The sequence below is a fragment of the Triticum aestivum genome, chromosome 4D (assembly GCF_018294505.1).
Source record: "Triticum aestivum cultivar Chinese Spring chromosome 4D, IWGSC CS RefSeq v2.1, whole genome shotgun sequence".
In the NCBI taxonomy this organism is placed as follows: domain Eukaryota; kingdom Viridiplantae; phylum Streptophyta; class Magnoliopsida; order Poales; family Poaceae; genus Triticum; species Triticum aestivum.
In genome coordinates this window covers 168372104-168388395 of record NC_057805.1, presented here as the reverse complement: position 1 = coordinate 168388395, position 16292 = coordinate 168372104, and the positions used below count along the sequence as shown (strand labels likewise).

The 16292-nt window shown below is 48.8% G+C and overlaps 1 long non-coding RNA gene across 1 annotated transcript; it reads right to left on the bottom strand.

The window, feature by feature from the left end:
• Window positions 1-4053: 4053 nt before the first annotated feature.
• On the bottom strand, window positions 4054-7698 carry LOC123099826 (uncharacterized). The gene is made up of 3 exons (XR_006448242.1): window positions 7351-7698; window positions 6767-6860; window positions 4054-5560 (listed from the first exon to the last, which is right to left on the bottom strand). It is a non-coding gene; the product is annotated as an uncharacterized lncRNA (long non-coding RNA).
• Window positions 7699-16292: the final 8594 nt, after the last annotated feature.

Here is a 16292-nt window from a genome sequence, read left to right as displayed (position 1 = left end):
CGTGGGTAGATGCAGAGGTAGCGTGCCGACGGCGATCACATCGACCTTGGAACCATTCCCGACACGCATCGTCACCTCGTCCTTCGCCAGTCTCCGTTTATTCCGTAGTTCCTGTTTTGAGTTACAAATATGAGCAACCGCACCGGTATCAAATACCCAGGAGCTACTACGAGTACTGGTAAGCTACACATCAATTACATGTATATCACATATACCTTTGGTGTTGCCGGCCTCCTTGTCCGCTAAGTATTTGGGGCAGTTCCGCTTCCAGTGAGCACTTCCCTTGCAATAAAAGCACTCAGTTTCAGGCTTGGGTCCATTCTTTGACTTCTTCCCAGTAACTGGCTTACCGGGCGCGGCAACTCCCTTGCCGTTCTTCTTGAAGTTCTTCTTACCCTTGCCCTTCTTGAACTTAGTGGTTTTATTCACCATCAACACTTGATGTTCTTTTCTGATCTCCCCTTCCGCTGATTTCAGCATTGAATATACCTCAGGAATGGTCTTTTCCATCCCCTGCATATTGTAGTTCATCACAAAGCTCTTGTAGCTTGGTGGAAGCGACTGGAGGATTCTGTCAATGACCGCGTCATCCGAGAGATTAACTCCCAGCTGGGATAAGCGGTTGTGTAACCCAGACATTCTGAGTATGTGTTCACAGAACTATTCTCCTCCATTTTACAGCTGAAGAACTTGTCGGAGACTTCATATCTCTCGACCCGGGCATGAGCTTGAAAAACCAGTTTCGGCTCCTCGAACATCTCATATGCTCCATGTTTCTCAAAACGCTTTTGGAGACCCGGTTCTAAGCTGTAAAGCATGCCGCACTGAACGAGGGAGTAATCATCAGCACGCTACTGCCAAGCGTTCATAACGTCTTGGTTCTCTGGGATTGGTGCTTCACCTAGCGGTGCTTCTAGGACATAATCTTTCTTGGCAGCTATGAGGATGATCCTCAGGTTCCGGACCCAGTCCGTATAGTTGCTGCCATCATCTTTCAGCTTGGTTTTCTCTAGGAACGCGTTGAAGTTGAGGACAACGTGGGCCATTTGATCTACAAGACATATTGTAAATATTTTAGACTAAGTTCATGATAATTAAGTTCATCTAATCAAATTACTCAATGAACTCCCACTCAGATAGACATCCCTCTAGTCATCTAAGAGAAACATGATCCGAGTTAACTAGGCCGTGTCCGATCATCACGTGAGACGGACTAGTCAAGATCGGTGAACATCTCCATGTTGATCGTATCTTCTATACGACTCATGCTCGACCTTTCGGTCTTACATGTTCCGAGGCCATGTCTGTACATGCTAGGCTCGTCAAGTCAACCTAAGTGTATTGCGTGTGTTCCGAGGCCATGTCTGTACATGCTAGGCTCGTCAACACCCGTTGTATTCGAACGTTAGAATCTATCACACCCGATCATCACGTGGTGCTTCGAAACAACGAACCTTCGCAACGGTACACAGTTAGGGTGAACACTTTCTTGAAATTATTATAAGGGATCATCTTACTTACTACCGTCGTTCTAAGCAAATAAGATGCAAAAACATGATAAACATCACATGCAATCAAATAGTGACTTGATATGGCCAATATCATTATGCTCCTTTGATCTCCATCTTCGGGGCACCATGATCATCTTCGTCACCGGCATGACACCATGATCTCCATCATCATGATCTCCATCATTGTGTCTTCATGAAGTCGTCACGCCAACGATTACTTCTACTTCTATGGCTAACCGTTTAGCAACAAAGTAAAGTAATTTACATGGCGTTATTCAATGACACGCAGGTCATGCAAAATAATAAAGACAACTCCTATGGCTCCTGCCGGTTGTCATACTCATCGACATGCAAGTCGTGATTCCTATTACAAGAATATGATCAATCTCATACATCACATATATCATTCATCACATCTTCTGGCCATATCACAGCACTTGCTGCACAAACAAGTTAGACGTCCTCTAATTGTTGTTGCAAGTTTTTACGTGGTTTGTAGGTTTCTAGCAAGAACGTTTTCTTACCTACGTATGACCACAACGTGATTTGCCAATTTCTATTTACCCTTCATAAGGACCCTTTTCATCGAATCCGTTCCGACTAAAGTAGGAGAGACAGACACCCGCTAGCCACCTTATGCAACTAGTGCATGTCAGTCGGTGGAACCTGTCTCACGTAAGCGTACGTGTAAGGTCGGTCCAGGCCGCTTCATCCTACAATGCCGCCGAAACAAGAAACGACTAGTAGCGGCAAGAAGAATTGGCAAACTCAACGCCCACAACTGCTTTGTGTTCTACTCGTGCATAGTAACTACGCATAGGCCTGGCTCACGATGCCACTATTGGGAATCGTAGCATAATTTAAAATTTTCCTACGCTCACCAAGATGCATTTATGGAGTCTACTAGCAACGAGGGGAAAGGAGTGCATCTACATACCCTTGTAGATCGCGAGCGGAAGCGTTCCAATGAACGTGGATGACGGAGTCGTACTCGCCGTGATCCAAATCACCGATGACCGAGTGCCGAACGGACGGCACCTCCGCGTTCAACACACGTACGGTGCAGCGACGTCTCCTCCTTCTTGATCCAGCAAGGGGGAAGGAAAGGTTGATGGAGATCCAACAGCACGACGGCGTGGTGGTGGATGTAGCGGGTCTCCGGCAGGGCTTCGCCGAGCTTCTGCGAGAGAGAGGTGTTGCAGGGGAGGAGGGAGGCGCCCAAGGCTGTAGGTTGCTGCCCTCCCTCCCCCCCTTTATATAGGCCCCCTGGAGGGGCGCCGGCCCAGGGAGATGGGATCTCCAAGGGGGGGCGGCGGCCAAAGGGGGGAAGGGGTGCCTTGCCCCCCAAGGCAAGGGGGAAGCTCCCCCCTAGGGTTCCCAACCCTAGGCGCATGGGGGGAGGCCCAAGGGGGGCGCCCCAGCCCACTAAGGGCTGGTTCTCTTCCACTTTCAGCCCACGGGGCCCTTCGGGATAGGTGGCCCCACCCGGTGGACCCCCGGGACCCTTCCGGTGGTCCAGGTACAATACTGGTAACCCCCGAAACTTTCCCGGTGGCCGAAACTTGACTTCCTATATATAATTCTTCACCTCCGGACCATTCCGGAACCTCTCGTGACGTCCGGGATCTCATCCGGGACTCCGAACAACTTTCGGGTTTCCGCATACATATATCTCTACAACCCTAGCGTCACCGAACCTTAAGTGTGTAGACCCTACGGGTTCGGGAGACATGCATACATGACCGAGACGCCTCTCCGGTCAATAACCAACAGCGGGATCTGGATACCCATGTTGGCTCCCACATGTTCCACGATGATCTCATCGGATGAACCACGGTGTCGAGGATTCAATCAATCCATATGCAATTCCCTTTGTCAATCGGTACGTTACTTGCCCGATATTCGATCATCGGTGTCCCAATACCTTGTTGAATCTCGTTACCGGCAAGTCTCTTTACTCGTACCGCAATGCATGATCCCGTGACTAACGCCTTAGTCACATTGAGCTCATTATGATGATGCATTACCGAGTGGGCCCAGAGATACCTCTCCGTCACACGGAGTGACAAATCCCAGTCTCGATCCGTGCCAACCCAACAGACACTTTCGGAGATACCCGTAGTGCACCTTTATAGTCACCCAGTTACGTTGTGACGTTTGGCACACCCAAAGCACTCCTACGGTATCCGGGAGTTGCACGATCTCATGGTCTAAGGAAAAGATACTTGACGTTGGAAAAGCTCTAGCAAACGAAACTACACGATCTTTTATGCTATGCTTAGGATTGGGTCTTGTCCATCACATCATTCTCCTAATGATGTGATCCCGTTATCAATGACATCCAATGTCCATAGTGAGGAAACCATGACTATCTGTTGATCAACGAGCTAGTCAATTAGAGGATTACTAGGGACACGTTGTGGTCTATGTATTCACACATGTATTATGATTTCCGGACAATACAATTATAGCATGAATAATAGACTATTATCATGAACAAAGAAATATAATAATAACCATTTATTATTGCCTCTAGGGCATATTTCCAACACCGGAGGTGCGGGGCGCAGTTGGCGCCAGCGATGGCAGCGTGCTCCGATGGGGACGAGGCAGCGGCGGACGGTGAGAGCCGACGGGTGGCGTGCGGCAGCAGAGTCCGGCGCGGGGCGGAGCAGGGAGGCGCGGGGTGCCCGCGGGTGGTGGCGGCGACGGTTGGACCGGAAGGGCCCAACCCGGGCCCCGCGGGCCAGTGATGGTGGGAGGCGACGGAGACACGTGGCGGTGGCGGATTGGTGCGGCCGGCGGCGCGGACGCGTCCGACAGGGTGGAGGGGAGAGATCTAGGGTTTCATCCGGATTTGAGGAGGGGGAGGCTTATTTATAGGTAGAGGGAGCTAGGAGAGGGCTATTGAGGTGCGGTTTTCGCCCACACGATCGTGATCCAACGGTGAAGAGCATGGAGTGGGTTTAGATGGGCTAGTGGCCTGCTGTGGAGGGGTGTTGGGCTATAAGGAGAGAGGGGTCCGACGGTTCACGCCGTTAACCGTTGGGGCATCAAACGACCCCCAAATGGAATGGAATTTGACAGGCGGTCTACCGGTGGTATACCAAGGCCGCTCGTCAATTCTCGGCCCATTCCGAGAACGTTTTTCTCCCGCGTGGAGAGTGTCGGATTCCGAAACGGATAACGGAGAAAACTGGAAGACCCGGACGGACGCAAGTTTTGAAAACATGCAGATGAAATGCACATGATGACATGGCAAAGTGCAAGACGCAAGAAAATGACATGGCTACGACGGCGAATAACTGGAAGACACCTGGTGCATCTGTCTCAGGGCGTTACACCCGGCCTCGGCTGATCGACACATAATAGTCCTACCTAGGCTCAATAGAGAGGCCAACACGTCGGTCTAAATCCTAAGTGCGAAGGGGTCATGGGCCAATCGTCCTTTGCACTCCCGCGTGTTGCGAACGCAACATGGAGCAGACCCACCTCAACAAGCGGTGGTGGTTACCATCCAACAGGGCGCACGCCACTCAACTGCTAACGTCAATGAGCTTTCGGAAGAATTGTACGACGCCGAGTGCCCATACTTATTCCCGCGCGGTGGTTAGTGCAAAAAGGCCAGAGGCCTACTCAGATCACATATCCAAACCCGTTAGTGTATTGGGAGCTCACGGAAACGATCAATGATCCTATCACCCCGTCTCGCGGACTTACGATAAGGGCCAGGCCCATCCCTCTCTGGGGCGGTCTCTGCCTAACCGGTCGTGCCTCGTCATTATCTCGCGGGTACCCTCATGGTTAACCTGACTTATCCAAAGACAGTAGGGAACTCAGGTCCACCTCTATCGGGGCTGTCCCACCTGTCCCTTCAGTCCCGCAATAACAGTTATTTGGGTAACAGTTAAAGGTATCAGTGTGTCCTTACCATCAAGGTGAACTCAGAGGAATGATAGTTTTTTTTTGCTTGCCTAGAAGCTCTGCTGCAAGTGGGTGAACGTCTGGGGTGTAGTCGTACTCGGTGGCGTCATCGTCAGTCTCGAGGTCTACGAGAGAAGAAGAGGTAGAAGAAACAGTAAATGTAAAGTAGACATATGCAGCACAAAGCATGACATGGTGATATGCTACGTTAGGGGTGACCTAATGTAGTGCTAGTTGTCATAGACGGAGCGGGAAAATATCCGGGAATATTTTCCCGGCTCCAGGAATTTATCGGTCAGACGATCCGGAAGGGAAGGTTCGGTGTTTGTTGTGATTGGGGAATGTGAAATGTATGTGGATGGCATATTCGAATCCGTCTTATTTTTTTCGATCATTTTTCATATATAAATTATTTTCATCCGAGTTATACATTATTTTATATGATTTTCCAAAGTTTAAATGATTTTATAAATTTATTTATTAATTTGAAGTTCCATCTAAATTGCTAGGTGCACCCGGCAGAGTGTACACAGCAGTGCACGCGCAGGCTGACATGTGGGGCCAATCAATGTGGACTGGTTAACTGGGCTAGTGGGGCCCAACTGTCATTGGCTTAGTTTTAATATTTTTATTAAATGAATAATTAGGGGGTGGGGTCCACCTGTCATTGGGTCATTAGACTAGTTAAACACAAGTAAAACTAATCTATACAGGGCCAGCCTAGGTGCCAGAGGTTCAACCGTGCCACACCACGGTTGGGCTCGCATGGAGCACAGGGGGCCGGTGACCACGACCACGCGCGGGCGAGTGCACGAGCGCTTGTGAGCGCGGGCACGGACATGACCAAAGGCAGGCGCGTGCACACATACGCAGATGAGCAGGGGATGCAACGGTGAGCGGGCAACAAGCAGCACAGCAGTGGCAGGGACACAAGCAGCATCAAGGAGCGATAGCAACAGTAGGCGAGCATCAGCGCACGGGGGCGGCGGCGGCAGTGCGAGCGGGTGCAGGGCCGGTCCTGAGATTTCTGGGGCCCGGGGTGAGCTAGAACCGGGGGCCCTTATTATAAACATCAATATAATATTTAAAATATGTATATGAGAAATGTTTTAGTAAAACAAGTGCATCCAAAATCTAATAATTTATAGTTGACTTAATTTTTTCTTCTAACTTTCCTAGATGCAATAACATTAATTATGGTATCATATCAATCCCATTCAACAATTTTTCTAAACTTACAAACCTCACATTTTTTTCATCACTATATAGCTATTTAAAAGACGTATATGCTTTTTACAGTATGACAACAATGATCACAGAAGATTGCATACCTCAGCCATCATAAACACATCCAGCGCTTCCTTATAAATGTCCTCGATAAAAAAGATTGTTCTTTGATGAAGCATTAGAACCATCTTCTAAGCCCTATAGATAACACAGAATGAGTTAAGGTCATAAACTATATGAGAAAACTGTTGAACAGAAGATTCAATATATTTCTTGCTATCGTCTGCAAATCGAGAAAGCATTATTTTCTGTCAACTTTGTCTCTGGAAATATAAATTGAAATATTCTAGAAAGAAGGAACCATCCGCATGTCTTTGAAATAGTGCTTTTCCAGCATTACCACAAAGTCATAAAAGCGATCATCGAGTTAATTAAACAGACAAGTTCATACAGTATTTGACGGAACTTCGTGGTTAATCCTGCTTTAGTAGACAACATCCCATACTCCTAATTTTCCCTAAATAGAACAGTAGCATCATGGCTCCTAATTTTCAAATGCCAAATGAAAATCTCGCTCACAGTGACTATACACTTTCCCGTCGAGAGCAAGGAAGGGGATAAATCTCAGAATCAATCCATACAAGCGCACAGGATTATATCAAGAATTCAAGAGCGAACCGATCCTTACCGGAATCTGATGAGGAGCCTCCCGGTGTGCTCCTTCCCCGTCGCCGCTGCCATGGGCGATATCCTGATGACGGCGATGGCGTTGCCGTGATTCACGACTAATTTTCGTGTGGGCTGTAGGCATCCACGATGGGAAAAAGGGGACGTGGGCGTTGTGCGCTTGCCGGGGGCTTCTGCAGTGATGGTCATGCTGCCCACGAGCTGGGCCAGGCCCAGTATCTCACGGTGGATGATGTCGTGCGGCTGTGCGCTCGCCCCTGCGATTCATTCTCAAACAAAATTACTACGGCCCCTGCGATTGTGCAAGGAAGAAAACACGATGAACGTACTCTGTTATCGTCGTCCGCTACCTCCTGCTGCGTGCGATTTCCCTAAAAAAAATCTGCTTCGGGGGACGGCGTTGTCACTGCGTAGCTAGGTAATCTCACATGCGACATGGCCGGAGGGGGCCCCCTAGATTTCGAGGGCCCGGGCGGCCGCCCCCGAGGGAGCATGGCTGGCGCGGGCAGGGGCTCGCGGCGATGGAGCCGAGCTCCCTGCCATGACCGCCGATGCAAAGGGGAGGGGGGCACTACAACGACAGATTCGAGGGGGAAACAGGGCAAACCGAAGGAGGGCTCACCGCGAGTCCGTTGGCGTCCTCGGGAAGGGTCGGGGTGGACCGAAGAGACGGCGACGATGGCGAGATTGCTATGGCCGGACGAAGAAGAAGACGATGACGTCGTCTACACAGCTCTCCTCCTTGCTTCAATGCCCTAAATGAACGTGGTAGAGCGCGACGGACCTCCAGGACTTGCTCCCGCACACGGGAGACGCTGGTGGCCGCAACAATGATGACAAGGTACAGGTCATCGTGATGACAAGCTCGAATTCGAACCAAGGGAGATTGAGGGGTAACCTCACAGCCTCTTGTAGCGGAGGTAGAAGGAGAGGTGCGGCTGGGCTGGGCCGAATGTGTACTGTGCATACTTAAGCCTAGATGTACAGTAATTTTTAGGCCTTTTTCTCTTTCTGTTTTCCGTTTTCTATCTTCTTTACTGTTTTGCATTTTCCTTTTAATACCAACTGAATTTTGTTAACCGTGAGACCTGTCACAAAAATACTTGGCAATATTAAGGACTGCCTATGTCACGACTGGTTTTTCAATAAAAATATTTATTGAGAGACCAATCCCTTTTGCGGACCAGTAAAGAAGAATTTCTTTTCACTGGTAGACAATATCTTGGTCACAGAAGAAAATACAAGGAGTACTGAATATAATACAAGGTTGAGCGGAGACTGACCAACAATTTATTACAAGCGCGCCGATAAAACATAACGGCAGATAGGGTGGCATAACTACTAACTTACGATAGGAGGGTGGTGGAAATATCACCGCGATGTGGGTGATATGACTCCTGAAAACTAACAACTCTTCGAGCGTCGGAGTGAGGCTCGAGGAGACTTATTGCGGGTGGTGGAAGCGTATATAATACAAGTGACCAATATCCAGGATCGCACGGGACTGACTGGGATTCCTCTAGGCGTCGGACTCACTATCAAACTCTTCATCCATGAGATCGCCTTCGTCAACATCTGGCCAAATCAACAAGCCAGGTGAGTACTATGAAAGTACTCGCAAGACAGTTCGGACATAAGATATAACAAATGTAAACATGATCCATATGAACAGATTAATAAGTGCACTCAGACATAGAAATAATAATGCATGGGAAATAAAAGAGAAGTCGGGCGGTAGTCCTCCCGAAATCCCAAAATAAATACTGGGTGCCAAACGAGGGTCTGAATGACTCCTCGAGAGGAAAATGCAAGAATAACAATGCCGCAGTCGGGCGTCAGGGCGACACCACATAAAGGGCTTATAATAGAAAATAAAAGACAGTGCGTGCCACAGTCGGACGTCTGAGCGACATCACATAAAGGGCTTATATCAAAAGTAAATAACAAACATGCCTCAGTCGGACGTCTGAGCGACATCACATAAAGGGCTTATATTGAAAATAAATGACAAACAGGCCACAGTCGGACGTCTGAGCGACATCACATAAAGGGCTTATATCAAAAGTAAATAACAAACATGCCACAGTCGGACGTCTGAGCGACATCACATAAAGGGCTTATATTCATAACTTAGTAGCTCATGAATTTAAATCATAACAAGAGAATGATCAAGTATGAGATAAACAACAGGGTTAGTCCATCCACAGGAATAACATTTAACCAAGTTTGCCACTCAAGTTTGTTTACTGAGGATAAAATCACGAGGGCTTGACATAGATATGGATACACTGATCACGATACTTGACCATGGATACGATGACTCGGAAGGATTTGACTCTGCAGAGTCTGTACTTTAACCACAGCCAACGGATTTCAGTAGTCACAGGGACTAGTTCCGTTTATGGTGTTTTGGAAGAAACACATCTAACCAGTACACACCCATTCAACATTCCGAAGCCAGGAATCACCCTCGGCAACGTTCAAGAAAAACCTTGAGATGGGGAGGCTACAACCTCGCGTAGCATGGGATCAAATTTCTATATGCGCGCTCTAAGGGGTGCCCCCCTCTCGGTCCCAACCGGAAACACCCATGCCCCCTGACCGGATGACTGGCTTTTATCCAGGGCCATGGAACCCTCATCCCGGCCCTCTATTTGGTGTGTACACAGAAAGAGGTTACCAACTTACTAAACCGCATTCTGGCAGAAAACATGTGGTAGCACGGAAGGGGGAAGAACGATAACGTGACTCCGTCCACGTTAACGTCGGGATTTATCGGGTGACGTAAGGCTGGCATGCTACAACAGTACCACCTTACTTCCCTTCATGTCACCACATGACTAGGCCATCTCTCATCAGAGATCACAGTAACTTTGGAACACACGGGTGGTTGCCTCACATGCAACGAGATACTCACTGATACTCATATGCCATGCACAACCTTTCACGCAAACATGCAAACACCTATCATATCAAAGGTTCGAACATGCTTGCCTGGTTCGAAGAAGTCGGAGTCTAGCTCGGCGAAGTTCGCGGCTCCGTCACCTCTTCCGGAACCTACGGTATAGCGACAATGCATACTAACGTGAAAACCAATGCGTGCATAAAAGTTGTCTCAAAATTTTTCCAAATAAATACTATAAAAAACTAGACAAAAATATAAGACTGTCAGAAAAAGAATCACTCACAAAACACTTTTTATTTAAAAGTTATAAGGGTTTTTGTCCAGGGACTAATCTGTAATGAAACAGAAAAGAAACAGGGACTTAACTGAGAAAACAGAAAAAGGTTCGAATAGAAACGCGCCAGCCCATAGGGAAAACGTACTCTACCCGAAGGCGCCAACAGAAAACGCTTCGGGAGAGAAAGAAAGAGAGGCTGACGTGGGGGGTCCACATGTCAGGTTTGAAAACCTCGCCGGCGCCCGAAGGCTGCGGTGGTCGCCGGCGTCGAACCACGGCGAGTCAGGGAGATCGGAGTGTACCAAGAGGTTCAGCGTGTCCTTCCGCGTCGGTGGGTGGTGGACTTGGTCGTCGGAGAGCACCACGTCGACGGCGACACTTTCTCCGGCGGACGGCGGCTCGTGTGATGGTGGAGAACTCCGGTGGGTGCTGCAAACTCCGAATTGAAGCGCGGGTCAGAAATGTGGATGCATAAGGAAGCTATTGGCAAGAGATGGGAGGCAGTGGTGCATGCACGGGAGCGAATCGAGCTGGATCCCGTGGCGGGTCGCGGCGGCCGGAGTTGAGGAAGGAGACTCCCTCGGGGCTCTTCCAGTGGCTAGGCAGGGTCTTGGTGGAGTGCAGAGGTGGTGTGGGTACTAGCTGGAGCTCGGGGCCTCTATTTATAGGCGGCTCGAGGGGGTGGCCATGAACGGGATCGCTCCGGCGAGCAATTACGGCGAGGCAGTGGATGGTCAGTGGGTTTGAGTGGCCAGGCAGCATCAGTGAGGTGTACTGGTGCCGTTCCCCCGCTAATCCTGGTCGGTCTTGGCGTAATGGTGCCGGTCCACGGCGGGGTGGCCGTACGGGCACGACGGCGGCAGAGAGCGCGCTCCGCGCCCAATGGTTCACGACGAGGGTGGCAGCGCGCACGGGGGAGTGGAAGACCACGCGGCGGCCTCCGGTGGCTTGGGCGGCGCTGGACGGCGCCGTCTGCGCTGCGCCTCTCTCTGGCGGCCGCAAAGCCGCCGCTGGCGCCGGTCACGGGGCGGCGCACCTCCTCCAGCTCGTCGCCGACGCCCGCAACCTTCCAGGCGCTCGTGCGGTGCAGAAGACAAGGGGGAGGGGACAGGGAACACGGCGACGCCGGGCACTGGCGAGATCGACAACAGACACTGAAGAAACGACAGTAGATTCAGACACTGTTAACTGAACTTGACTGAACCTTAGAGAAACAGTGTCCAGCAGGTGTTCGATGAAATGATTTGGTATGAAGAAATTTTTTTCCTGGAGCTGGGACTTGGTGAGGTGACCTCTCAATGCTCCCAGAGGCTGCCTGATTTTTCTCAGATTTTTAGGAGAAGGATTTGAATGAATTTCATCAAATTTGGCAAATGAGGTCCAAACTTGCAGCAAGTGTAGTTTGAAAAATTTGAACTGAAGACCAGTGGATCTTCATGGATCTTGGTTGTGGGTTCAAAGGACTAGGAAAGGAAATTGGTTTGGGGGCAAAAATCAAAACAGAAAGGGTAGCTCCTTTGTAAATCTCCAAGAGCTAGAATAGAAGGCAGAAATTGTTTTTGATGAGAAATAAATGGAAAATAAATATATGGAGAGGTTCAACTAGCTGGATTTGAAGTACATCATGATCCAAAGATGAGGAAAGGCTTATGAGAGTGGATTTGCACTAAGGTCATGGCAAGAGAGATTTTTGAAAGTGGAAAAGGATCATTCCAAAAGCCATAGAGCATTTTCAAAGAAATTTTCAAAAGACATCTTCCCCAAGTGAAAAGCATTTTGGTTTGAGTCGAAATAAAAAGAAAGAACCTCCAAGACCAAAATCAAGTCTTGGGTGAATCCAAATAAAACTCTTGCCATAAAGAAAATATTTTGAGAGGGAGGGTTCTTTAGAAGAAAATTTAAATCACCTCCCTCAAGTCAAATATTTTTTTTTTGAAAAAGCCAAATAAAATTTTGGGTGTCACAGCCTAAAAAGGTTTGGGGGATATTTGAATTCATACAAATTATACTTGCATTTAAAAGGGGCTAAAATGGTGTTGTTTTGCTCTATTTTAATTTCCATGGGCAATTAAATTTCTCAAATGATGTTTATTTATTCATGAAAATTAGTTAGTGTATATTTGCAACCCAATGAACATTTTTAATTTACTTTTTGAAAAATTAATAATTTGGCTTACATTTTAAATTTGAATTTGACTTTGATTTTTCTCAATTGGAAATTTGGCTTAGTCAAACTTGATGACATGGCATCATTACACTAAAAAAACACTTCCGTGATGATATGTGTTTGTCACAGTACTGCACGTTTTCTGTCATGTATGTACATCCATGACGATTTTATGACAAAATTAAGATAGTCATACCTGTGTTGTCGTAGAAGTGTTCCATGACAATACTGAAATTGTCATAACAGAAGTGTCCACTTCCATGACGATAAATGCCATGCCATGAAAGTATTTTCGTCAAGGGTAACCGACACGTGACATTCACCATAACGGGTCACTATTAACCTATCGGGCCCACTTTTGGATCCGATAACCCGCTAACAGGCAGGACCAATGGCGATTTTCCATGTGTAAATTTCTCATTTGCGGAGGATGCACATGTCAGCCCAGCGTTGCAACAAATGTCATCCCTACAATGGACGAAATGCGCCTATGATACGCCGACACGTGGCATGGCCGAATAGTGGCCCATTTAAGATAAAAAGGCCGCTCCAGCCGAAGGCCCATAATATTTTGTACAACACTAGTGGGCCGGCCCGTTAACAGCCGGCCATGTTTTAGGTCAAATTACGGCCCATACCAGATCTGGCCCATTCACAGCCTGTCATGTTTTGGGCTAAATTACGGCCCATATCAGATCAGGCCCGTGAACAGGCCACTGTGCTTTTGGGCCCATTCTAAGCCGGGTTTGTATTTCAGCCTGTTAAAGGCCCGTTTACCAGTTCAGCCCTATAATCGTTTCGGCCTGTTAGCCACCCTTGGTGCATGTGGGCCGTTGTCGGCCTGATTCCACTTTAGACTATTTAACGACCCGTGCTCTAACTGGGCTATTTCTTGTCCTAAGTGACTTTAGGCCTCCGAACGGCCCGTAGTCTGCATGGATAAATTTTAGCCCAACGTGCCTATCGGCTTGTTAGTGGCCCATGGCACAATTGGGCCTAATTACGGCCGCGTTGAATCCGACCTTCTTACAGCCCATCCTGTTAATGGCCTGTGACAGAGTTGGGCCTACGGCCCGCTTTAAAACCGGCCTGCTTACAACCCATAATTTTATTGGGCAAAACAGGGCCCGAGATGCATTTTGGCCTGTTAACGGGTCGTATATTGGGCCAAACATGGGCCTATGACAGTTTCGACCTATGTTGGCCCATGAATTTTTCGGATCAACTCTAGCCCAATCTAGTTTGCAACCTGTTAAAAGCCCATGGTATTCTCTAGACCAACATGTACGAATTTTACTCAGCCTGTTAAAGGCGGAAAACTACTTTACGTGTAGGCCTGCTAATGGTCCAAGATGATTATAGGCCCACATTTCGGCCCATATATAGCGAGTAACAGGCTAGCCTGGTGACCAACAACGTTGAGATCCATTGAAGCTTCTGGCCTAAATTATAGCATACCGGCTAAGAATAAACCTAGACTATACAATAAAAAAATTATGACATATTACATCCACTAGGCATCAAAGTTCACCACCGGTGATAATAAAGCACAATGAGATCGCAGATTACATAATGGGCATCAAGGGTCGCCACGAGTGCATATAAAGGCACCGACAAAAGACTATACAAAACTGATAGCACTTCAAAACAGTTCAGAAGGCATTATGCGTGCGACAGAGGGGCACCGCAAGCCGCAGAGCAAGCTGATGAGACCTCAGTTGCCTCAACGATAGATCCTCAAACTCTAGCTGCGTAGCATGAAAGCACGCATGGTTGTCATATGAGATACTCGTTATGGAATTGACATCAAGTCAGACCTGAGCTGAACCAAGCCTTTCCGTTTTAAGTTGAGACTGAAGAAGTCAAATTGATTGAGGCAGCAACTGCACCGAGGTTGTCTCACAGCTTCTGGTGAGTAGCTTCAACTCACTATCTTCATCAAGACAAGACCTTGGGGTCATTTCACTCTCTTCAAGATGATTTGGCTCACCATCTTCCCTAAAGTTCTGCTTGGCATAAGAGATATGACTCTGAAAGAGAAACAAGGAGAGAGATACCAGGTTTCACAAATATATAAGCAACGGTGCACTACAAAAAAAGACACATCCGTGACATTTTGGGCCGAACGAATTTTTTTCTGTCATACTTATGACACTTCTATGACGATAATTGTGACAAAACCCCGTATCATCACAAATGTGGTGGGCTCCTACTTCTATGACAAAAAATCATGACAGAAAATGGGCTTTTCGTCCTGGGCGGGCCGGAGACGCAGCTGCATGACATTCTTTGGGCCGTCCATGACGGAAAAAACCATGGTAGAAGCGAGGGCGAGGAAAATATCAGGGTGTTCCTAGTTACGGCGGGTGGTTGGGGCCGAGTGATGCGTGTTTCTCTCGTACACGCACGCGCATGGGTGCGAGGCGTTGGGCTCTAACTGAACCCGAGCGAGGCGTTGGGCTCTAACTGAACCTGAGCGATTGCACTGTGGAGGCCTGGATGAACAGTAGACGATGGAGGGCTGGATGAACAGTAGCCCGTGGAAGGGTGGTTGAATAGGAGCCCGTGGAGAGGGCTGGTTGAACAGTAGCCGGTGGAGTAGCGCGCGGTGGAGGCTGGATGAACAGGAGCCCGTGGATGAACAGTCACAGGTGGAGGCTGGAGGAGGTCGACGGTAGATGAACAGTAGCCCGTGGAGGCTGGAGCAGGTCGACGGTGGATGAACAGTAGCTCGTGGAGGCTGGAGGGGGTCGACGGTGGAGATGAACAGTATCACGTGGAGTCCTGTTTTGCGGTACGCCACACCCCTCCCGATGAACAGGACCCCCGTTTCGACCGTAGCGCTCCAAGACAAGTTCGTTTCCTCCGTTTTGCGGTACGCCACACCCCTCCAGATCAACAGGACCCCCATTTCAATCGTAGGAGGTCCGTTTCCTCCGTTTTGCGGTACGCCAGACCCCTCCCGATGAACAGGATCCTGTTTCGAATGTGGACGGTCGAACACAAGGCCGTTTCCTCCGTTCTGCGGTACGCTAGGCTCCGTTTCCATTGGCTGCTCCGTCCAAGCCGGTTGGCTCCCACGCGTTCCGTTGCCTCCCGATGAACACGACGCATTCCATTGCCTCCCCATGAACACGACGACGATACATTTTCCCCGTTCTGACCTAGCCATGTACACGAGCCCTGGCCGCACGTACGCGCGAGTAGGCGTTCGAGATCCCGCTCGTATGTAGGTACATGGCCGTATTTACTTTCTTGCACCCTGACCGCTGTACGTACGTGTACATGCTACGTGTGCGCCTCTACATCGACCAGTATGTACGTACACGTTCGCGACTAGAATGACAACGCTACGTACGCTTCGACCAGGTGGGTCCCAAGTAGTCAGGGGGCGAATCGTTTTTTTTGCCCGGACGCACTTCCTTGCGTGCGAAGATGTAGCTGGTGGGTCCCAGCAGTCAGGGTGGAAACGTTTTTTTCACCAAATACGGTGGCCCGTTCGGTGGGTCCCTGCTGTCAGGTGGAGGAATAACTATTTTGCGCGTAATAAGGAGGCACTTCCTTGCAGCCGTCGTGGACCCAGCTGTTAGCCTC